The following is a 23,763-nucleotide window of genomic DNA, read 5'->3' as shown; positions in this document are numbered from 1 at the left end:
CCTGCATCTGCAAACAATAGCTACTTCCAGACTTTCACTGGCCCATGATCGCTGCTGCTAAATGCGTTAGCCTCCCCGAGGCCAAAAAGGTGAAGTTTCTTTCCGAGTGACAACCACCCCTCCGAATGGCTCTGCCTTTCGCCTGCTTCCCGGCCGGCAGCACAGCCATCCGCACCAGCTCGGAGGGGCTGAGATTTAACACCCTGTCCTGGTGCCCTCAGAAAATGAGAAAGTCACAACTGTCTTTGGGACATCCTTTGGCAGTGCATCCCGGGGCTGCAGCGGATGAGAGGCTCCGAGAGCTCTTAAAAGGGCCTCAGTCCATCTGAGATCCTTTAAAAATGAAGTAGAGGAAAATAAAAGAGAGCCTATGACCAGGGTCAGGCACACACCCCTGCCTAGCTGGGGTAACTGAGCACCACCAGCATCCCCGAGCAGGTCAGCCTTTCATCCTTGGCATCCCCGAGCAGGTCTGTGTTTTGTCCTTGGCAGCGGAGGTGACTCACCGGCGGTGCCTCGGTACCGGCTGAAATACCAGCTCCTAACTGAGCCGCTCATGACAGCTGTTAAAATAACCCGAGAACAGACCCATCAATTGCCTCAAAAACATCAACAGCCTCTTCTTCGGGGCTGGTTTCCTGCAGAAGCAAGGCACCTGAGGTGGCACGACTGATGGCACGGGGACCGGGGTGACCCCGAGCCGCAACAGGGAGGACCCAAAGACAGCAACATTCCTACAAATTCAGTAAAAGCCTGAAGCCCCCCTTCCCTGCGCGACACACACACCAAAGTAGATTTTACTCACTACTCTGAGGAGGCAGAATTACTCACAGGTGGTTCTTTTCAAAAATACATATGGGCTGAGACTGAGAACATATGGTCCGATTGCATATTAATAACAGAGAGCCGAGGTTCCCTGTTACTCAGTCAGCGACAAAGCAGATTGAGGGAAAGACACCTTTAGCAAGGAATGCCTACTGCCCCGGCGTGCATGAATCACCCCTAACCAGGTCACCCTCTTCCCGCAGCCCTGCCTAATAAAATTAGCCATTTATGGATATATGGAGATAGGGCTTTTTTTCATCCCTTGCTTAGATGCTAGTGATGAAACCACAGGCTTTCTCCCCCATTACTCCAGGATTAAAGCACATTTTTGTGGGATACATATAACGAATCCCATGTAATGTCTGGAGAAGGAGTTTTGGTGGCTCTTTTCCTATAGCTGTCCCCAACGTTGATGCTTGTGAACGAGGAGGATGCTCCACCGCATCCCCTATAGGGCTCACAGCGGTGCCAACCTGGTCACTCCTTACTCCAGATTAACCGACCTCCTTCCCCCCCTTAATCACCTCTTCCTCCTCTTTCTTCTCCCTTTCTACCCAGCTGTAGTTCTTCTGGATGAAGCCTTGATGACTTTGTAGGCATTTTGCTTGACCTTCTCTGTTCTTAATTGCCAATTATAAATGAAAGCGCACAGCAGAGTGGCCCAGCTCCCACGCTGGCACACACAGCCCCAGACCTGGACCGAGCTCTGCCTCTCCAATGCACACTCACGGCTCTCGGAGGAGATCCAGGATTAAAAGCTGCTCCGCTGACCCTCCCCTGCTTTGCACCGGTGACAGAGCAGCCTGTAGTCCTGGTTTATGGGACCGTGAGAAAACCAACCCATCCTTCAGGGGCTCACAGCCCTGCTCACCTCACCCCCAGCTCTGACGAGCAGGGAGGATCTCCTAACGCGGTGATGATCTTGCTCTTATCTCCTTGAGTTCTGGGAAAAGATCAAACACACTGCAGCTGGGAGCAGCGAGCGCTGCTTCATCCAAACAAAGCAGTGCTGGATGGAGATGCCTCAGCCAGCTCTAGTTTCATGACTTGCAAGCTGGAGCTGCACTCATTCAGTGGGATAAATACTCAGCAAATTCAAGGGTGGCCCGTAGCTCTCCTGCAGAAGGAGAAGGTCCCTCTGCAAGGACAGGTAAGGCTCTTACCCAAGGATAGGACCCAGCTTGCACCGGCAGCACCCACCTTTGGACCCTCAGCTTTCAGTGCCGGGAGACGCTTCTTGCAAAACCTGCCCGGGATCACACTGGTGCCAATAAAACCATCTTGGTTTTGAGGTTTGAAGTGCTCTGAGGTTGCAGTTGTCAAATTTATAAGCTGGATTTAGCTTCTTTGGAGAGGATAAAGAGGATGGGGACTGGAGAGGATGCAGGAAACAATACAGACTTCATTTTGTCCTGTGTTACAAGCAACAACTTGTTTCAGGTGGCAGCACAAGGCAGGAAGAAAGAGTAAGCTAGCTGTAAGCCAGTGTTTGCAGTGGAGAGCCCCAGGGATGCTCAGATCAAACCGAACCAGAAAGGAAAGGAGCCACAGCTCCGGAAACAGCACCAGAAACAGGGGGGAGGTGACCCCCTCGCTGCGGCATTGGGCCAGCATCACCCACTTCAGCAAAATGTGCCTACACAGCTAATTAGATTTTCCTAAAATTAAAGTCAGTGGGAAATCACAGGTGCTTGGAATTTGCCTACAAAGAAATAGCACCCCAGCCAGCACCCTCTTGTAAGGCTCTGTATTTTCAGGTAACTGGGGTGCTCCTGGGAGGCTGCTGGCTGGGCTGGGCTCTCGGGAGAGCAAACACAGCAACCTCCCTCCTGTCTGATCCCTACCGTGGAAAGCTCAGGGTGAAAATCCAGCTGGCTAAAATAAATGTCTAATCTCTTACAACACATAGTAAAACAAAGGTGCATGGAAGATTGACTTTTATCACAAATTTGCCACAGTTGATTTTTCCAGCTAAGGATGTTCCCTCTCTGCTGGGCCTTAAATTTGTCCGCATGAAAGCACTACAGAAAGCTGAGGCAAATGAGTGAAGGTGTGAAATCAATATACATAAACTCAATGGCCGCAAGCCCCGAGGCTGAGGCTTTAGTTTGCTGTGCTTTGCGCAAAACGAGCTGAGACCCCTCTATTTGACTCCGGGCGAGCCTGCAGACAGACCTTTCACCTTCCACCTTTGCTAATTCATCTTCGCTTTGTGTTAATGGGACAACAAATTCGGCTTTTGGTCCTGAGAGTGGATCTAATCATTGCAGGCACGGGGGAGGCACGGCGCCCTGCCATGCTCTACTGTCGGCCTGCGAGGGCAATCTCTATCCCAAAAGCTCAGAAGGTTTTGGCAGGATATTTTACTTCGATATTAAATCTCCTTCCAGCTCAAAAGATACCATAGTATGTCCACACGTGTGCTCTGAGCCAGACCTTTACCTGCAATAAATCAGTGTGGCTCCAATGACTTTTGAAGAACAGTTGTATTAATTAATTCTTATTAATTCATGTATTTCACTTTTATGAGCAGCCCAGGTTTAGGTAACTTGTTATGTTACAAGGAACCGTGAGCAGGCAGATGATGGTTGGAGAGAAGCCAACAAAACAGGACAACTTTTGCTCAAAACCCAGCCTCTGCACCAGAGAATGGGAAGTCAGAAACCCTGCAAACTTCGTCAAGCAACGACACGAACGCGCACCCAAATGCTTTCAAGTCACCGCATCGCTCCGTATACTCAGGTCACCCTTATGGTAACAGCCTTAAAAATCCCTGAGCCCCGAACCACAGCAAAGCCAGCCAAGGGAAGCAGCTGGCCGTGCTGCAGAGCCTGGGCTGCTCGGGCCCTGGCGGTGCAAGCCCCGGTGCCGTTCTCGGTGTACGGGCTCTCTCTTGTGGCTGCCTGCACGCAGCACACGGTGCTCGGTGCATGCTGCACGGTGCCCAGCACGGGGTGCACGGTGCCCAGCACGGGGTGCACAGCCCTGCTGGCCACCTCCCTGACCCCAAGACCATGATGTGGGGGTCTCTGGCAGGTCTGTGCATGCTTCCACACCTTGTGTTTTGCTGTTTTCCCCCTGCAGCTGCCTCAGCACGAGCCCCCCGTAAGACGAAAGGCACCCTCTCCTGCTCCCCGCTTTCACAGGGGCTCCCGTCCCTCCCGGCTGTGGGTCAAGTTGGGTGCTTCTCCAGCACCCACAGCTAATGGTGCTCACTGACCCTGCAGGGTGGGACGCTCAGGAGCATTGCTTGGTGCCCTGGCCAGGGGTGGCAAGGGACAGTGCTGACCCATGGTGGGGCCCCTGCCGCTGGGTACCTCCTGGACTGCACCCACAGCCCCACCGCCCCTGAAAGCACCCACGCCGCTGCAGATGCAGCCCTCGGGCAGGGCAGAGGTGTGGGGCTTCTGGCCCTAGTGTGGATGAATGCTTGCTTACAGCACTTCCCAGCGTCTGCTGCAGTGGGCAGCGGCAGTTTCTCTCCAGATTAATGCCCTTCTAGGCAGCCGGGGCCATTAACTGCACAAAATGATGTCATGGACTGACGTCCTGTGGCTGTGGTCTCTGCTATTTTCATGGTCTTGGATGTTTTTGTGGTCTGCTGCGCTGCCAAGTCCGACCACAGGCAGGAGATTATGGTATTGGAAAGGCTTTGGAGCACACTCCCCCCAAAGACAGCACCATCCTGCTGCCTCCTGGCACTGGGACGGCAGGAAAGGATCCCATCTAATTGCCAAACAGAGCTGGTATCTCCAGGTATCTGTGTCAATCTCTACTTCTCACAGCCCAGCAAATAAAAGAGGCCTAATAACACAGTGTGAGTGGCTGGTGAGTACAACGACCTAAGGTCTACAGCTGCCGTTACCATTCTGCGGGCAAATCTATGGAAAACCATGCACAGCAACTCAGCCTTCCCTACCTGCAGCTGCCTAGGGCACGGCTCCCGAAGCAAGCAGACGCCGTTCAGTACGTCCTTGTGGCTGCGTCACTCTGCACGCATGGCGGGGAAATCCCCCTGTGCCAGCCAGCAGCAAGCAGCGCCCGAGACCGCTCTGACCTCAGCCGCCCCTCCGGCTTTTGGGGCCAGGCTGGTTACAGATGCAAGCTGTGGCTGTGACCCAGGGAAGAGCCGGTGGCTGTTCCCTGCAAGCGCTCAGACAGCACATTAATAATCCTGAGTGACAGGGCTTGCAGGAACTGATACGCCAAGCTAATAGATATGTTTAGACACGGGGAGGTGTCCATATGCTTTGGTGATTGCATCGCTCTCCCTTATTGCACCACATATGCTGTGCTTTTTGCACCTAATAGATTTCTAAATTGGCTCTTTCTATCTGAGTGGTCGCCTTAAGTGTTTCCATATCACATCTTTTATGACTAATAAGGCTTCCATTTACTTAACCTGTGCTGCAATCAGCACGGGACACGGTTTCATACCAGCGCCAGCCATGCCCTGCTCAGTCCTGCTCCCTGATGCTCCACGTTGGTGGTGCTGTGCCATGCCGCGGGGTTTGGGCACGTGGGAGCAGCTCCGTCCCAGGGACGGGGTGTCCCATGGGGTGTCCCTGGGGCCCTCTCAGCAGCCGCTCGAGGTTCTTTCACACGTCCCCCATCCAGAAGGAGCAGAGAGGTTTGCTTTTTCCTTTCAAGACAAGACCAGAGAATGAAGCAAGGAGACTAGCTGCTCTTTTTGTCACTCTACAGGCCTATAAACATGCCCCCATTAGGGAGGAGGACAGCCCGGAGGGACCCCTCTCGGGGGGGTTTAGTGCACCGAGCTGAGGGGATGAAAGAGGCTGTTGAGAAATGAATAGCAACAAACCAGCAATGGCAGCACCTTTCAGAGCTGGGACCTGCTGACCCCTGAGCCGCAGACTGGAGCTGAGCTAATTAAATAGAAAATAAACAGTCCTGAAGCGCCACTTTCCCGGGCAGGCTGGCTGCCCTCGCAGAGAATGGCCCACGCCGTCTCATGTGCCAAAAAATGGGACCAGACAGCAGGAGAAATGGGTCGGTGCCGATGCCCTGCGTGGCTGGCCGTGGGGAGGATAACCCCCCAGGCTGCGGCTTCGTGGCTCATATGCTCTCGGTGTACGCTCGTTGATCGAATTTGGGTATAAAACATCGTTGTTGCAGAGTGAAGTGGAGCAGGCGTGAGCCAAGAAGCCTAACGCAGGCAGCCGGGGCGATCGCTTTGCTCCGCCCGTACAGCACCTCGCGCAGTGCCGGGGAGCCGGGGGCGATGCAGGCAGCGAGACAGTACCGGTCTCACACTGTAAGTCGCTCCCTCCCTCCCTCCAGATCTGCAGGGTGCTGCTCTTACCTGCACTGGGCCCGACAGGACAAGCTGCATCTCAGGAGATGAACTTCACAGCTGCCCAAGCGTCCAAGCTGCCTTTCCAGGCTGGTTTCACTGGTCCTGAGCACGAGCAATCAGAATTGCACTGGATATGCCAGGTCTCCCCAGCGTCATGTGCAATGCCAACAACATTCCCTTGCCTCCATGGAAAATACCTCTCTTGGCACGTCCTTGCTTTGCATTTTCTCACCCATAGGCGGGCTCAGAGCCACCCTGGAGCTGATGCCTACTTGCATGGTCTTTCTGTCCCCTTATTAGTCCCAGCAGACCCTTGCAGCAACTCCTATATGTCCCTAAGTCCCAGCACTAGCGACAGTCCACAATAGGCACCGTTCAAGCACCCTGCCAGGTCCCAAGAGCGCCAGTCCTCCCTTCTGGCATCCCTCCAAGGGTTAATGGCAGGGTTCATGCCCCAGCAAGGCGGAAGGTGCCCGGAACCAAACAAGTGATGTTCCGAGATTGTTTTGTTTGATCAATGCTATTAAACTGATAGATTGTTTGGGGAAGCTTTTTATCTCAGTCCTCACATCTGTTCTGCATTTGGAGGCAGCGGTATGAGGCTGGGGGTGAAGAGCAGGTGCTGCGAGTGTCTGGTGAACATTAGGGAACGTTCACTCGGCGGCTCCAGAGCTGCCAAAAAGTGCACTGATTGGACAGATGTTACTTCATTACTGTCAACTCATCATCCTGGATGTTTTAAGGGAACATTTGTTTGTTAAGGAAACACAGCTGTTACCAAGAAATTTGTTTTTCCTTTCCTTTTTTTGGCTGCAGGGCACAGAAAAAGTCCAAGATACCTGGGCACCTGCGAAGCCCCTTTCTGGGCAGCACCCTGCAGCCGAGGAAGAGGCACAGGCGCAGGAGGACCTTGCCTGGTCACCGACCACCCCCTTGCCCCAGGATTCAGCTCCATCTAAACTCCCCTGGACATGTTTTCCTGACCCGGTCTTCAAAATTTCCAGCGATGGAAGCCGTCTGGCACCAATGCCCTGGTTGTGGGGTCGCTGCTGGAGCCACGCAGCAGAGGTGGGTTTTCCATGGGCTTCTGGATGCTAAAACCTTCCTCCCATTCAGGTTAACGGCAGATCTTCCAGAAATTATCCCCAAAGCGTAATTTGTTTCAAGGAACCGCGTGGATGGTGCCATCCAACAGCAGAGTTACCTGGAGGGGAATCAGAGCACAGTTTGGCCCACAGCCTTGCCATGAAATTCCCTCGCGGAGAGTACACGCAGGCGGTATGCGTCTGGTTTATCTTACTGCATGCCTTCCAAAAAAATGGGTCTGTAGGCTTCCCTTGTGTGATCAAACTGAGTTTCATCCAGGAATACTTATTGGGAATGTCAAGTCTGTGCCCTCAAGAGCGGCCTTGGGCAGGAAGACTCCTGTCTTGTCCTACGACAGCAGTGCCTCGTGCCTGGGACCACCCTGCAAAAAATGTGCAACCTACAGGGAACAGCCATGGTGCACATTTCCGATCGCCTCCCACGGTGGGTCTCAAGAGCAAACAGGTCTTCTCCATCCTCTGAATGAGACTGAGATGCTTCACTTGCCCTGTGCCTCAGTTTCCCCCCTGGGACTTTTGGACAAAGCCAATTCCAGCCCACAAGGGTGTCGGGAGGATTAATTAATCCCCCGATGTCCTGTGATGCTTTGGTGGAAGGCAAAGCTTGCTGTAAGCTGATGGTGCAGTTTCCAGAGGAGCGGCAGGCTGTGGGTCACGCACGGGTGCAGTGACAGCCTCTGAATCCATACCGTGCAAGATGGAGCGGGCAATGAATATCTACTGGAGTAGTGAGAGCACTTATTAGCAAAGTCCTGCTTTATTAGGTATTTAACCCAGAGCAAGTCTCATTTTGCTTTTCTCCTGTGCTATAAATATACCTGCCAATACCTGCAGCTAAGTGGGCTGGGAACTGTGGAGCTAATCCGAGCATCCCTTTGCGAGATCTTCCAGACCAGGGCTTCTGGAGCTGCTGAATCGCATTGGCTTGGGCAGCATCTGATCAATTCTGAATTATCATCTTCCCATCTATTAGCACACTAAATGATTGCCCTGCACCTAGGCATCTGTTTCTATATGTCTTACCATGCCTTGCACAGACTTGTTTTCCCTTATCGATTTTTATCCTCAAGCTTTTCCGCGGTGATTGATTCCAAGGGAAACGTGCAAATGAGGAGTCAAACATCTTTATGACCTGAGAACTTATCGAAGGAATTCACTGTTCTTAATAACCTCCCTCCTGCTGTTGGGTAAGCATTTAACAGTCGATACGCTTTGTCAGGAGGAGCAGGCTGGTCATCCAGAAGGATGAAATACTTTCTTCTTTCATTTCATCCCACTGCCTGTAGGCAGCAAAAGAAGGTGCCTTGGTTTTATGCCTCTTTATAACCTGTTTCTGGTTGTTTCCCCCACGGCCCCAGCTCAGGTGCTGCTCTGTGGGGTTACGTGGCAGTAAGTCCAAAAGAGCAAGCTCATTTCAACGGGGTGTCCTGCAAAGCTGCCAGGAACAGGTAGGCTCCTTCTGCTGCCTGAAAACAGCTCTCTGGTATTGCACGAGGTTGGAAGATGATATTGCGTATCATCAGCATCGGTGCTTCAAGCATGGCAGGAATCAGCCTCTGGGATAAGGTGCTGAAAGAAGAGAGAAAACATCTACAGAAGTATCCTGCAGCGTGGACTAATCCTGTGGCATCTACAGGGGGTGGCTACTGAGTGCTTCGGTAGGTTCCAGCTATGCAAAACTGCCCCTGGTCAAGAAAATCACGGTTTTAAAAGCTATTGAAACCACCTTTGCTCAAAATACACAGTTAACTAGGGATGGTTGCATAAAAATAGCAGAATTTTGATGGAGGCAGGAATCTATCAGTTAAATCTGCTCAAACCCAAGACACAACCACCCAAACCAGCCATGGGAACAGCTCCCATCTCTATATTGAGCCAAGCCGTCTCTCAAACGTGGACCTCACCCGGTTTATGGCACGGGGAATCGGCCTCCTGCAGCACAGGCTCCCTTCCTCTGTCAGCCACGGGGAGAAACACCCAGGAAAAAATCCCAGCAAGCAGTAATAGCTGAAGAACTCACAAACCCTCTCAAACTGCTCAGGATTTACCCAGCTTTAATTGACATCACGGTTTGTAAAACCGTGCTGATATTAGGCCATTGGGGACTGTTGATTTTTAGGAGTCCCCAGTGGTTCCCTATTTAAAATAAATGGGACGCTATGACCCCGAGTTCCCCCCGGTCCTAAAAATTGGGAATTACCGCGTGATGTCCCCTCCGAACCACATCTCTTTTAAAGGCTGCTGGCATTGCAGACAAGGTGCTGGTAGTACCTCAACCTCTGGGCTTTTCCTTGGCTTATTAATGTTAAATAAGAGTTGCATGCTCTTTGCAGTTACAGCTGGAGCCGGAGACTTTCAGAACGAATCTGCTGAAAATGAGTTTTATATACTGACTGGCTGAATGGATAATTAAACAAATAACAAAAGTGAAATGCAATTTTGTTTTACCTCCTGGGAACATTATTGTTAGTTTATTCTTTTTATCAAAAGACTTAAGGAAAAAAAACCAACTATGCAATTTAACAATATTGCTTTTGTAAACAATTTGAAAATCCAATAACTGTAAAACTTATGACATGTTATTAAAATGTCTTATTTTTTTTCCCCTACAAGTGAAAAAGCAATTCCAATCTCAGATGCTATAATTTAATTATACACTTTAGGTTCTAAAGATACCATAATTCTTAGCACTGAATACATTCAATTTAATGTCCTTCTGGCATGTTTAAGAAGCTCAGACATCGCTGAGCACATCGGTCCGGTTTCGCAAAAACTTTGCTTTCTGGGAGCCTCGCTCTTCCCAGCTGCGGGAGGTTCAGGGCGGGCAGGAGGCCAGCGCACACCCCCAGCGTCCCCGGGCCCGGCCGGGGTGATGCACAGCCCTGGCTGGCCACCGGAGGAAGTTTTTGGTTTTCTTTCTAAAACATCTAACAGGCACGATGCCGGAGGTGGCAGCAGGCAGCACCAGCAAAATAAATTCAGCATTGACTTGGGAAAGGGGAGTGAAGGGGGTGATGAGCCCCAGCCCAGCTCATAGGACCTTTGGTGGGGATACGATGGGATGGAGAAACAGGACACTCACTTTCCTCCCCCATCCCCGAGCAGCAATCAGAAATGTTACCCGGGGACTAAGATCACGGTGCCTAGCAAGTCTCTGCTCTAAGCCCTGAGCTGCGGCGCTGCGGATGCTGCCCCGGCAGCAAAGTGCAGCACCGTGGGCAGCGTGACTTCAAGGGACAACCACACGCAGAAGCGGGGACATGCTCACCCATGCCCACCCAAATGCCAGGGCCCCGCGTCCACGCAAGTGCTGTCACGATCCCCGACCCGCCTGTGCCCGGGGTCTGCTGCCCCACAGCCCGCTCCCTTTCCACCCCCTGTTGCAGTGACTGAGCCAATACAGACTCGAGAGCCTTCAGCCGTGGCCTTCAGCAGAGCAAGAGCAGGACCTACCCTGGCAGCAAGAGTGTTTCCAACCCAAGAACTAATTTGAACAAAATTTAAATGCTAACAAATAAATAAAGGCAAGCTACAGTGAACTAGTAATAAGATACCTTTGGAAGTTCATTATGCTGGATTTCCAGGCAGTTAAATAGTTTAATGCATTTCCCTTTGGCTTGCATATCAATCTCTCAGCCTGTCTGAAAATAGCGTCTAATATCTTCCCCCGTTATACATTATTGGCGAAATGCCTCAGTGGCACCAGCAGTGACTCTCCCACCAGGTAGGGGCTGTGATTCATTGACAGCAGCGGCGTGTGGATAATTGATGGCAAGTGATTGTCAGCATGTGATGATTATCTCTTCGGGTTGTCTGCAAAACAATTAATGGCAATGAAAAGAATTTATTTAATTAATCATTTCCTGTAAATAAATGCATCAGAATAAAATAAATCACTGCGTTGTTTCTAAAAATGGTTTGCTGTAAGAGGCTGCCACACGTTAGCGTGATGGAGCTGATGGCGTGGAAGAGGCACCAGAGAGGCTGAGACATTAAGTGGATGCCAGCAGTCCTTCCTCCAAACTTTGGAAATGTGGGAAGTTTCTCAGGGAATGGGCTTGCTTTAGCTACCGAGGGACCCCGAAGTGAGCGGGACGCTGGGGACTGGGTGGCTGAGCCACGGAGCAAGAGCTCCTCTCCTTGGGTATGAGCTCTCCCTGCCTCTCTCCTGGGGGAAGCAGGTTTAACTGAGCACCGGTGCGATGGTCCTCACTGGTCTTGTCTCCACCACAGCAGAGCCCCAGGACTCCCACAGGGACCAGCACAGGCTGCTGCTTGGCTGCTGGACCCGCTGGGTTATCTCTGCTCTAACCCACCTCAGTACAGACTCTCTTTTGGTCCTGTTCAAGCTCCATGTTGCCCTGAGGACTCAAATTTGCACCATACAGTAGATCTCAGTCCAGATTCACCTGCAGCAGAGCCCCGTTAGCTGCTTTCTGTGTTCCTGGTGCTCAGCCTTCATCCCACACAGCGCTACCGCAGCATCACCTAACTGCAAAATTCCCCTCAAAGGCATAAATCCTGCTGCACACAGATGTTGCCCCCTTCAAACGCTGTATGTCCGTGCTGGAAAGCTGCCGATGCTGCCTGGGATGAGTAACTGAGAAAGCCCATCCAGGCAGGATGGTGCGATCCTGCATCCCGGCATGACATTTGGGTGTTTGAGATGCTTGACGGGCTCCTGCCTCCCAAAAAAGCTCATGATAAAGCATCTCATAGGGATGAGCCTACCTTTAGCTGCTGCCAGACTACGGGGTGTAAATCAGGGCAGAATTTGGCCTTCAGAGAAAACAATGGGCAATAGAAAGAGAAAACAGGTAGGTGTTAAAAATAATACCGAGGATAGATTTCCATACCACCCATAAATAATCCCAACCAGAAAAATACACAGGACGTATCATAAACCGATAGCATTTTAAGAATGCTGAAAGTTTCTAGAATTAATTTTCTTCATTTTACTTTATTAAAATTGCTTTCATTTATCTCCTGTGTTAAATATTTTATTTTTCCATATTAATGGCTGCAATTTCTACTGCAGCTTGTTTCTGTCATTAACACTGTACAAACTTAATATCATTAGTAGTTTTTTCCCTTAATTATGTGAGTGGAGAAGAAAAACATCAAAGTTTCCGTGAAATTGGAATAGTATATCTAAATTGCCTCATGTTTATTTTAACATTAACAGTAAATGAAGCTAATGGGCTTTTATATTATTAAAAGCAGCCATTTGTGTCCTGCCTGCTGTAATATATAGCAAAGCTTTAAAAGATGTTAAATAATTAGTTATTTAATAGGGATGTGCAAAATAGATCAAACAAAAGGCAAACTTCCTGGTAGCAGAAGCTTCGGTTCAAACCGGGGCCCCTTTGTGATGCCTTAAAATTGGGTTTTTCCTACGCACATCTTATGTCCCACTGTTAATCTGATTGCTTTAATTTACAGCAGGCCCAGAGGGTTCCTGGCTTGGCAGCCTGGGGGACACGGAGTCGCATGCCCAGCGGCGATGGTGATGATGGCATCGGGAGGATGCGCGGCTGCGGCTCCGCATCGCCCATGGGGGCTCGGAAATGGCTCCTGCCCCACACGAGGTCTTTCGCGGTGAGCAGTGACCTTTCCCTGTCCCCGGCCAAAGGCTTCTGCACTCCAGGAGGTGAAGGGGGTGATGCCGACGGAGAAAATGCCGCTGGTTTTCACAGCCACAGCATAAGGGCAGGAGCCCCCAGGGCACCCTTGTGCTTTGCGGGTGCACGTTGTCTCCACACAAGCCAGCACTTGCCAAGCATACGTCAGGAGCTATTTACTCCAAAATTCACACCAACAAATGCCTTCTCCTTTCCCGGGAAAATCCTCTGCATTGTAGCAGCAACAAAACCTTAACAGCAAGATAACAGATGTAACGATGAGGAATGGTAATGCTCTCTCCATCACTCCTCCATCAGAGGAAGCCTGTGGATTTCAGCACAAGGGCAGATTCAAGAGCAAGTTGCTAACTTGTGGCTAAATTACACCACTTTCCTTTCGGGCAATATTGCAAAAGCCTGCCCATCGAATGGGAAGTGGTTGCGTTGTTTTCCTGTGCTCCCATAAGGCAGCACAACCTCAATTCTTTTTAACAGCCCATGCTCCTACAGAATAACAATTAAATACCTCGTGGTATCGCCTCTCACTCTCTCACACTCGTACTTCGGCACCTGAAAAACACTGTTAACAGCCTGTATCTTCCTTTCCCATTTGTTTCTGTGCTGGGGAGATGCACGGACTTAAATCAGCTACAGCCAGCCTAAAGAAAGGGTGTGCAAATGAGAGCATTTCTCTCTTTCAGCCTATTAGTGCTATTAAAAAATGTGCCTGGAATTAATAATAATAACAAACTGCTGCAGCTTAAATAAAATCGATAACAAATGGCAGATTTGCAGAAGGCCTTGGGAAAAGACTGGAAGAGGGAAGGGAGGACGTGGGGAGGGACGTGCTGGGAGAACACCTGGGAATGACAGAAAGCACTGGCGCTCCTGAGCTTAACTTAAGCAGCGCTTAACTCCCAGGCGTTATTTTTTGTTTGCTGCTCACCTCACAGCATCTTCGCAAGGGCTTTTTGAGTGGCGTGCTCCCCCGACACCAGCCTCTAGTGTAACTGTAAGTCTTGGCCGGCGAAGCAATGCTATTTCCTGTGCCTCGGAGAAATGGAAAGCCGTCGGGATAGGGATCCCTCTGCTCCCTGCAACATGGGCTGCACATGTAGGACTGGGAAAAATAAATAAACTGGCCCCATATTGCAAGCCACAGGAATTTGTCATCTGAGGAGCACTGGAGAGGGGAGATATCACTGTGTGGTTGTCACTCCCATCTAGGAAAACTAGTTCACACCAGCAGACTGTGAGTTTACACCAGGCTATAACGTCTCGGTTGTTCTTTCATCACCCACGTGCACATGGCTGAATTTTATAAAGTAGCCCCCAGAAGTCAAATGCAGCTTCAACAAATGGGTACAGCAGCCGAGAGGCTGGGGATATCAGCGTGGATAAAGATGAGGGATTATGTTGAGTATTTTTGCTTTAGCCTTCGTCTGGGTCAGGGAAAGTAGGAGGTAGAGTGGGAGAAAAGAGGAATTGCTTGGGGAGATACAAGGTCTCTCTAAAACATCCAGATCTTGCACCTTGGGATGACACTAGACTTGGAGCTTGCAAGCCCGAGAGTTACCTGATTCAAAGCACCGGTTTTACACCCTGCTTGGACCACAGGGGTTCAGCAACACCACGGTCTCCCTTGGTGTGAGCCAAGGTCACACTTGCTGACGTCCAAACTTCAACCCAACACACCTCCAGCAGCAAAGACAACACCCAGGAGCAAAAGTGCAAACCATCACCCATGAGCGTGAAGCAACGCTGGGCATCTGCTTCCCTCCCCAGCTGCAATTTTGGGGAGCTTCTGTGCTTCCATCCGCATCCATGCTCTTCACCCTCCCCAGTCCGTGACGGGTACCACCGTTCCTTCATCTGAGACGACAGCATCCAACGAGCCACTGCGGGAAGGCAGGTTTGTCCCCCCTCCAGCCCGCACCTCCGGGCAGAAGGGACGGGAGGAACGCGTCCCGCTGGCCGAGGGAGAATAATTACAGGGAAGTGGCAGCTTTCCTTCTGCTTAACTTGCTTTGGAAGGAACAGTTGGGGGTACTACAGAAACTAATGTAAGGTAATGTAATCATTTACAGAAGATTTGTGGTAAATGAATGTTTGGCCTCTGTCCAAGCGCGCAGCCAGGACTCATTACGCCGGAGGAGATGGCAGTGAAAGCTTTCCACGGCCACTGTTTGTCTTTCATTTCATCTCATGTCTGACCCGCCTGACCTCGGCGAAGCCGGCAAAGACTTTGCTTTTCGCTGGCCGGATTTCAGCTGCGGTAAATGCGATTTCTAAATGACAACTCTGTAAATGCTGGGCGTGCTGGACCTTTCACACAGTAATGAGCCACGGCTTTTTCAAACTCCAGTACTTTAGTGAAGAACAGATTTTTTTTTTAATTTTTTTTTTTCCACATGAAAACAGCAGCGAGGGCCCTGGGATAGGGTAACTTAGCAACTCCACCGCAGGGATTAGGAAAATTGACTCCAGACCAAACTAAAACAGCAGAGTTTCCTGTTTTGAGCCACTCTGTACTATATTAAAATTATTTATGAAAAGGGTAAGAAGGAGGGGAAGGATGGGGAGCAGGGGCTGCTGCTGGGGGAGACGAGCCTGGGGGGATTTTTTCATCCTGCTGCTGAGCTTGCAGCGGAGAGGGGTGGCGTGTCGGGGGCTGAGCCGGGTCTCAGCAACAGGACCATGGGTCACCTGCCCATGCAAAGGTTGGGTCAGCAGCTCTGCCCTGCTGACCTGGTTAGCGAGGCAATGGGGAAGCATCCCAAAACCTCCCGGCACTATTGTATGGGGTGGATCCACCGTCATGGTGAAGGAGGGAGAAGCATATGGATCTGAGCTTCTGGGACAAAACGGACAGAGCCCACAAGCACGCGGCAGTCAATGAGCAAACACCGTCCCTTTGACGTATTTGCTGATCTCTCGACTCCAGTGCCTGCATTCAAAAGATTTTTTTTTTTTTTTCTATTTGAAGGAGAAAACTGCAAGACAAGCAGTGGATGCAAACAAGGGCTGCTGTCCTGCATCACCCAGATCCCCCCTCGGCCAGGACAGAAACACCGGTGTAGCTTCAGCACCGCACCAGGGCTCCGCTTTGCGCAGCAGCATTGAACCAGAGACCGGAGGGACGCGAGCGTGGAGGTTTTGAGGGAGACCTTGCTCCCACGCTTCCCCTAGCTGTTTCCGTTCTGGAGACATGCAGGGAGAGCTGTAGCTCAAGGTCCCCCAGCTGCGGACATGTCCTGGGACCCACCGGCCGCGGGAACGCCCTGGCCACCCCCGGCGAGGTGTGGGTGGCAGGGCACAGCCCCCGTGCCCCCCGTGTTTCTCTGTTGGAAGCCGTTCCCTGCTCCTCCCGTGGTGCCCCTGCTGACAGCATGAGGCAGCTCCATTTTTTTGGCACTTGCTTTTTTTTATTGTTACAGATTTCAAAGAGCTGCTTTTGTTTAAGGATTTTGGTAAATGGAATTAAGCACAAAACATTGCTGGTTTCAAACTTCCCGAGTTCGCACGAGGGGAAAAAAAGCCAATGAGACCGAAAGGCAGCAAGCAGCTTGCTTAAAATCATCAGCAGGTTTAAAACAGCCCCAGCCCACGATTGCCCATGTCATGGGCCTTGCTGTGAGCTACTGCGAGTCTCTTCAGGGTATCTAAATGATGGTTACTGCGCTGTGAGTTCCGATGGAGCTCCCTCTTTTTCTAGCAATGCACAGACACCCTCAGAGTCCCGTAGCTAAAAAGACCCACAGATGAGGTATTTGCTAGAAAAGCGTAATTGCTCGTTGGCCAACGTGGGCTGAGGACCTTGCCGGGGCGGTCGGAGCCGACCTGACGATGGCTCCCTGCTGGGGTGGTCGTGGGCTGCCCCTGGGCTGGGTGGGGATGAGCACATCACCGGCTCTGCCCACGGACGTGGGTGATTTCTGTGGTCCTTGAGGCTGGGTTGAAAGCTCTGCCATTGGTCAGCGCCTGAGAGGACACCTGAAAACTGCTCGCTTTTCCACGTGACGACTTATCATTTAAAAGGAGACGTGCATTGGACATGCAAGAAGAATATTCAAGACACGCCTTGGACGTGCAAGAAGAAAATTCAAAAGGCAGAGAAAAAATACCTTGTCAGAGCCCACTTCTCCTGCCATTTATCTTCTAGTCCTTAAGACATATTAAAATAGATTTAAAAAGCCACTTTAAGTTTTTGCTCTTTAAGGAACGCATTAGTGCTACATAGGCTTTTGTTTTAATTAAAACAGGTATTGAAATCCTCCATGAAGCTTCAGTGGAATTGTTACAGACTGCAGTTTTCTTATGTGCAGCGCAGCGAAAATACACTGTAGCCGTTATCTTGCAACAAGGCAGAAGTCTTATTAATTTAGTTCAATCAAATCAAAGCCGCTTTAATTTACAAAGCAATAAAATCTGCAAGCATCACTTTAGATCAAAGAACTAAAAACAGCCTACGCACAAGTGGAATGTTTATTTTGTACAATGGTCCATAACTGCATTTATGTGATTTAAAAGCTTTTTGAAGCACGTGATAATATTACATGCATATAGAATTGTGTCCTTGTTGTGGATCATTACTCCCCACAGAGACCAAAAAGCATTTGCTGTTCAACTCCTACCTAAAATATTTCCTTTTACATTTTTTTTTCCCCCTTGCTTTAAATGGGATGTGTATGGTAATTTTTTTGCGGGGTTGTGATGCAAAATCATTTACTAAAAGGGATGGGAATGCTGTATGGCATAAAGAAGATTCAGGCAGGTTTTTGGCTTTGGATGAAGGGAATATTTGATAGTTTTCTGGTGCTGAAGGAGATGCTTCATTCAAGGGGCGACAATGGCTGGGCACCTCTTAAGAACCCAACTACACCACAGCTGCTCGGAGGTTGCAAGGAGGAGCCCAGCACCAAGCAAAAAGCTAATTATGCTGCTCGGGGGCCACATTGCCTCCTACTGATACCAGCCGTATCTGGATGAGGTTTCTGCACTATGCAGAAACAACACGATGGGGAGAGCGGGGTGGTCCCGTCCTGCTGGGATGGACTCGGATGCATGTGGGATGCTCCAATCTCCCTGAGTTTGAGGGGCGTTTGATCTGGGGAGAAGCCTGCTACGGTTACCAAAAAAAGACTAGAAAGAGCCCTGTGTTTTTAGGTTTCAGCTGTGTGTCTGTAAATAATTTGGTGCAACAATGCCTGCTCTACTGTACTTCGGAAGGAATGAAAAGTATTTGCACGTTAACAAAGGAATTTAATGGATTGGAAAATGACTGTCGTTTTGAACATGAGGCTTTCCACTGTATTTGAGAAATCGCACCAAGTGCTGAAAAACTGGATGCTGTTTCTCACCTAACTGTTAAATCCTTCCAGATGTGGGGAGAATGAAATATCTGTAAAACTGAATAAGCCACCCCAGTGAACGGCCAGCTCTTCGCCAGCATTGTTTGTAATACGAACATCTAATTTTCTCCATGTTGCATATTTTTATAGATTTGGGAATATTTCTGCCAGAGTTTTTTGGATGATGCTTTACACCAGTATCACCGATGTTTAACACTCGGGGTTTAAAAAAACCCACCGAAACCCAGAACTAAACATTTTCTCATCTTTCTTTTCCTTGACTTTTTACTCAGGCCAGGAGATGGTGGCAAAAACACAGACTCTCACGGAAAATAGTTGAAATACAGAACTGAGTGTTTGTAAAAAGAGAAAAAAAAATAATACTGAGAAAATCAATTGTAGTCGAAAGATGGAAAACTAATGAAACTGCCATGGCTTTCTAAGAAGAAAACCAACTCAGCCAGAGTCCTCCGTGCCATGGCTGGGTTTATGCAGCAGTAACTCAGACTACCAGAGGTTTAATAAAGGAGAATATACTACCAAAACTGCTTTTTAGCAGTTACCCAGCAAAGTCAGATGTTTCTGTGGATTGCTATCGACCACCCCATCCAGACCCAGTGCCAGGCGAGCCGGTCCCCGGGAGCCGTCCGTGGGTTTCGCAGCCGGAGCAGTCGGCTCGCGCCGCCCTCTCTTGCTGACATCCATGCAGGAGGAAAGGCAATTAAGCTAACTGGATTTTTTAAATTTTAGAGTCACTGTAAATAATATGGAGCATGAGTTATGCGATGAGGGCGACAGTAATTGCCGGCTTCTTCACTTTTTATTACCGACAGCACACTGGGAGCTGTTTTATTGGCCCATTTGACTGTATAACAGCCCTGCTGGGGTACGTCTTACCCTCCCTAAATCTGCCTTCGGGGCCGGGCTCTCCGGAGTCTCCCGCAGGCTCCGTTTACCTGGCTGTCATTGCTTCCCGTCCCGCCAGCACCGAGGATGATTTAAGCACTCGTCAGGCCACGAGCACTAACCGTATTTTCCATAGTAAGACCTGCAAGCACCGTTGTTCGCCTGGAGATGTCTGGGTATTTTAATCCCCGTTTCTCTGACGTATTGACAGCAAGTGCTGCTGCTGCCTAACGTCCAGGCCTGACTGCAATTAGTGCATCCTACAGGGTTTCATCCAGCACGAGACGAGGTCCCATTCAAGGATCTGTTAAAAATCATCTCTGCTTCGAAGCCAGCATCCATTCAAATCAAAATCTTTCATTCACTCCCCCTGACTTGACTGTGGAGTGAATGAAACCATCAGCACAATCCTTCTTCCCGCTTACCCCGGTGTAAATAGAGGAGCATCCCACCGCTGCGCCTATAGCACCACATACATCTGCTGTATCTGTTTCCCTCTACCATGTGCCCACGTTTGCTCCAGAAAAAGCTCTTATCACAGTGGCCAGGATGTAAACGACACACTACACACAAGTACCCAGTCGTTTATAATACTCAACCCTCGTCCTGGTCTGCTACCTATTAATAAAAAGCAGGAGAATTTCCCCCCCCCACACACGCTTGTCCTTGAATCTGTTCCTTTTCTTGTTGCTGCTTAAGATGGCTTTATAAAGAAGAGGAAACTTCAATGGCAGCAGATGGCAGATAAGTAGGAATGGTAAATAGTTTTAATTACTGCATAATGTAAGTGAGACAATAAAGGGGAGAGAGTGGGAACAAGCTGCTGCCATGGCAGCCCTGGAACTGTTGCGGGACCCAATTTGTCTGGAAGGCAGCATGTGTTGCTTTTAGTCTTAGGAGGGCTTTAAAAGAGAATGCCGAAAAATATTAATTGCATGGCTCATCTGCCCATCCATCTTCACAACCGAGTAACACGCTTCCTTAATTTCAGGGGAATCGTTTTCAAATGGGAATCATGCAAATGAGTATTTTAGCTATTCATTTGTTTTACTGCAAGCGCTTTGTGAGCAAATGGCCTACAGCTTGCAATGAATTAAAAGACACGGGCACTGGAGACCGATTTTTAATACAAAGTCTTGACACAGAGACGACCCCGACCGACAACACAGAAAATGTTGGCATAGCAACTTTGGGCATTTTCATGCAAATTGGCTCCTATATAGATGATACGAATGCAGTGTTTTCCTTCAACTAATCATCATAAAATTAGTTTCACTATATTTAAATGCTTCTACTTAATGCATTATATCCATATGCATGAAATTGCCTCAGCTAATGCAGTACATAAAATGCCAAAGATACAATGAATAGCCAAATTGCAAACAGTTATGTTATCTCCCATAAAAACTCCTTTTTTCTTATTGAATGTGTGGGCCCCGAAGGCATTTGTCACAAATTGCTATTAATGCACACATACACATACGTGCGTGCACCCACACACAAAACACCTACATTTAAGTAACATTGAGGCTGTTATGCAACCTAACACAAGCCAAAAATCTAAATTCAAGCCGGGCTCTTTGCTTATTGTTGTCTCCATTGTACGTATATATGTACTTATGAACACGCTTCTGATTAGCTTCACAGGGGAGATGACCCTGATGTTATATTACTATATATGCAGTTTTCTAAACTTCAAAGAAATGACATTTTGCATGAAACTACCCCTGCGCAGGTCCCTGGACTGCATCCCACTGGTTCTTGTAATACTCAGGTCTGTTGGACCTGAGGAGAGGGAGAAATTGCTGCTGCCACTTTGAATTTCCTTGCTTTTGATGATTTTATTCCAAATCCTGCTACTAAACTGCACTTAGGGTTTTTTTTTTTTACTTAATTTATTTTTTTTTAAGCTGGACAATAGCGGTCTGAAGGGTGGGTTTATCCTGCACCTGCCCTTCTTTAACACTTGCTCTTCAATTTGGGACAGGATCTCCCCAGTGCCTCTGCCTCCTCCCCTCCTTGAAACCAAGTTTCCCTGAGCACGACCTGACAGCAGAAGAATGACCCCGTCTGCATTAAAAGCCTGACCGAGCAATTGCCAGAGTCAATGAAACGGACTTCTTGGACCTCAACTGAACCCGGTCCGATGCTCAGATAACGGAGGTTGGTGCAGTGCTTGCATACAAGACGTCTCTTGGGCTCAAATATAAATAATGACTCTGCTGTGCTACAGGAGCATATGGGGCTTGGTCCTGGGTTGCACAAACTGTGATGTGCACTTAGACCAGAGACAGAGAGGAGTTCATGTTTGCTTCCCGAGAGGCTCTTAGATGTCTTCAAACAAGACGTTCTTCTCTTTTGGAGGGCTCAATACGCCAGCCCAGGTTTTCAGTGTCAGGCAGGACAGACTGCAAACATATTTTGTCTGTCTAAAACACTAGGGACAATAAATCATTAAGAAAACTTTACACCATGCTAAATGCTCCTGAGGGAGTTATATATTCAGAAGCATTCAGCCGTTCATCTCCTTCTCCAGCAAAGAATCCAAAGGGAAATGAATGGTAAAATCTCTCTCCCGCCTTGGAGATATTTCGGAAGGTGCCTGTATCTCGACTTCTGAGGGTGCAAGTGTCACCAGGGAAGGGACAAATGGGACCATCACACCCACATTTGGTGCGAATGGCTAATAGTCTCTCACTCTGCGCTCCCCGAGTAACGCTCTCCAAAAGTGCAGCGGAGAGCAGAGGAGCAGAGCCAGAGTTCCACAGCTGAGAAAGAGGTCTCAAAAGACCAAATCCAGTATCTATACACAGGGGACGCAATGTTGTGCATCCTCCTCATCACAAAATATCTGATTGATGGCATATTTTAATTTGTCTGTGTATTTTGCCACAGTCCTTAGGGCCCAAATGCACTTCCAAAAAACCCTGATTTTAATTGAATCAGGTTTTCTAATGCTATCTAAATATGGATGGTCCCAAGCAATCAGCAAAAGTAACCCCCAAATAGCTGGCTGGCTGCTTTTAAGAAATCTCAAATTGTTGAACAACTCATCTGATTATGATGTCCAATTCCAGAATTCCCTCCCTGTGCATCTCCTCGGTGGTTTGGTACCACTTGCACAGAGATAAAACACCTTACCTCATCACTCAAGGACTAATTGCAAGATGATTTAATTAAAGTATACCTCTCCTTCCCCCAAGTTAGTTGTATTTCATATTGCTCTAGTAGGAGTAATTTGCAGAAATTAAGCATTGCATGTCGTCGAAATGGTACAGGTGCAATGGAAGAAAAAAAACCCTTCATGCAGCAGCAGGCAGTGCCACCAGAGCTCAGTGAAATATCTGTAATGACTCATTAATTCAGCAAATGCTGCACTTTGCAGCAAACATTCAAATTATCCACAAAAAGGCTGTTTTAAAAACTTGTAGGTTATTCATAATTGCTCAATGAACACTTCATGCAAATGTATTTTAGCCCATTGGGCAAACTGTTCGCTTTGAATATTTGCTACATAATGCACAATTAGCCCCAAGAATTTATTACAGCATGATATCTTTAAGGCTAAAAGCAGGATGAGGAGAGGAAGTCAATGCGGATAATGAGAGCATCAAGAGCTCTTTTGGAGAGCAAGAAGAGGCACAGAAGCAGGATAAATCATCAGGTTTTGGCCAAATGGTTGGGGAAGAAGTCGGGAAGAAATGACTTCATGGGTACAAAACCATCACGGCTGCTGTCACGCGTGTGTGCCCCAGGGATGCTCCCAAACCTGACCTGTGAAAGCAGATTTACACACCCACAGACGTCTGTGCATAACGTGTCCACATTTGCCAGACATTAAACACTCCAACCAAGCCCCACGGACGCCCATGATGAAGGGCTTTACACAGCCGAGGGAAAGGGGAAATGATTTCTTGTGGGGGCTGGAGAACATCCCCGCTTGCACCATCCCCTGCTGACAGCAGAGTCGCAGGGGAAATAATCCCAACATTTACAGCTTTGCTTTCTACCAGGGCCAACAATTTTTCAAGCTGTTAATTCACTTCATCTTACGATTCACAAGTGCGTGCCTCCCAGATATTGGCAATCATAATTTTTATTACTAGTTATTGTAACAGTGAAGTCATATTTGTCTCCATTTCACCCTGGAGAGTCACGCAGCAACAAATTAACATGGTAAGCAAAGCAAGATAGGCAGATACTGATGGGGTAAAGCTATCGCTGCTCTCCGAAGGTGTCACTTCTTGCAGATAAAGCGGCAGCATTGCCGGTGCCAGCTGCAAGTCCTCTGAAGCCACTGCGTCACGGATACACAGGGGTCCGTGCACGCTGATGACCAGAGATGGGAAGGGGGTATGAGTTCAGTCCCAACGCACAGACCAGGGCAGAGCAGGGAAAGGCTCGTGGGACGCTGGGGGAGCAGGAGGAGTTCCTGGTCCCCGTTCGTCTGACGCAGCTTGTGAGCCAGCGCAGCGGGAGCTTTGGCACCGACCCTGCCCATCATTGAAGCCTCTTCTTTGCTCTCTAGCTGACATGACACTAATTCCCTCCTCTTTTGCTCACATGTGATAATATACATTTAAAGACCATAAAAATTAGAGCCAAATTTTGCTGAAAGTGAAAAAGAGCATTTCTTT

Source organism: Nipponia nippon, unplaced genomic scaffold (genome assembly GCF_047370975.1).
Source record: "Nipponia nippon isolate SJK-2023a ecotype South Korea unplaced genomic scaffold, ASM4737097v1 scaffold_9, whole genome shotgun sequence".
Lineage (NCBI taxonomy): Eukaryota > Metazoa > Chordata > Aves > Pelecaniformes > Threskiornithidae > Nipponia > Nipponia nippon.
Note: the sequence above shows the minus strand (reverse complement) of the source record.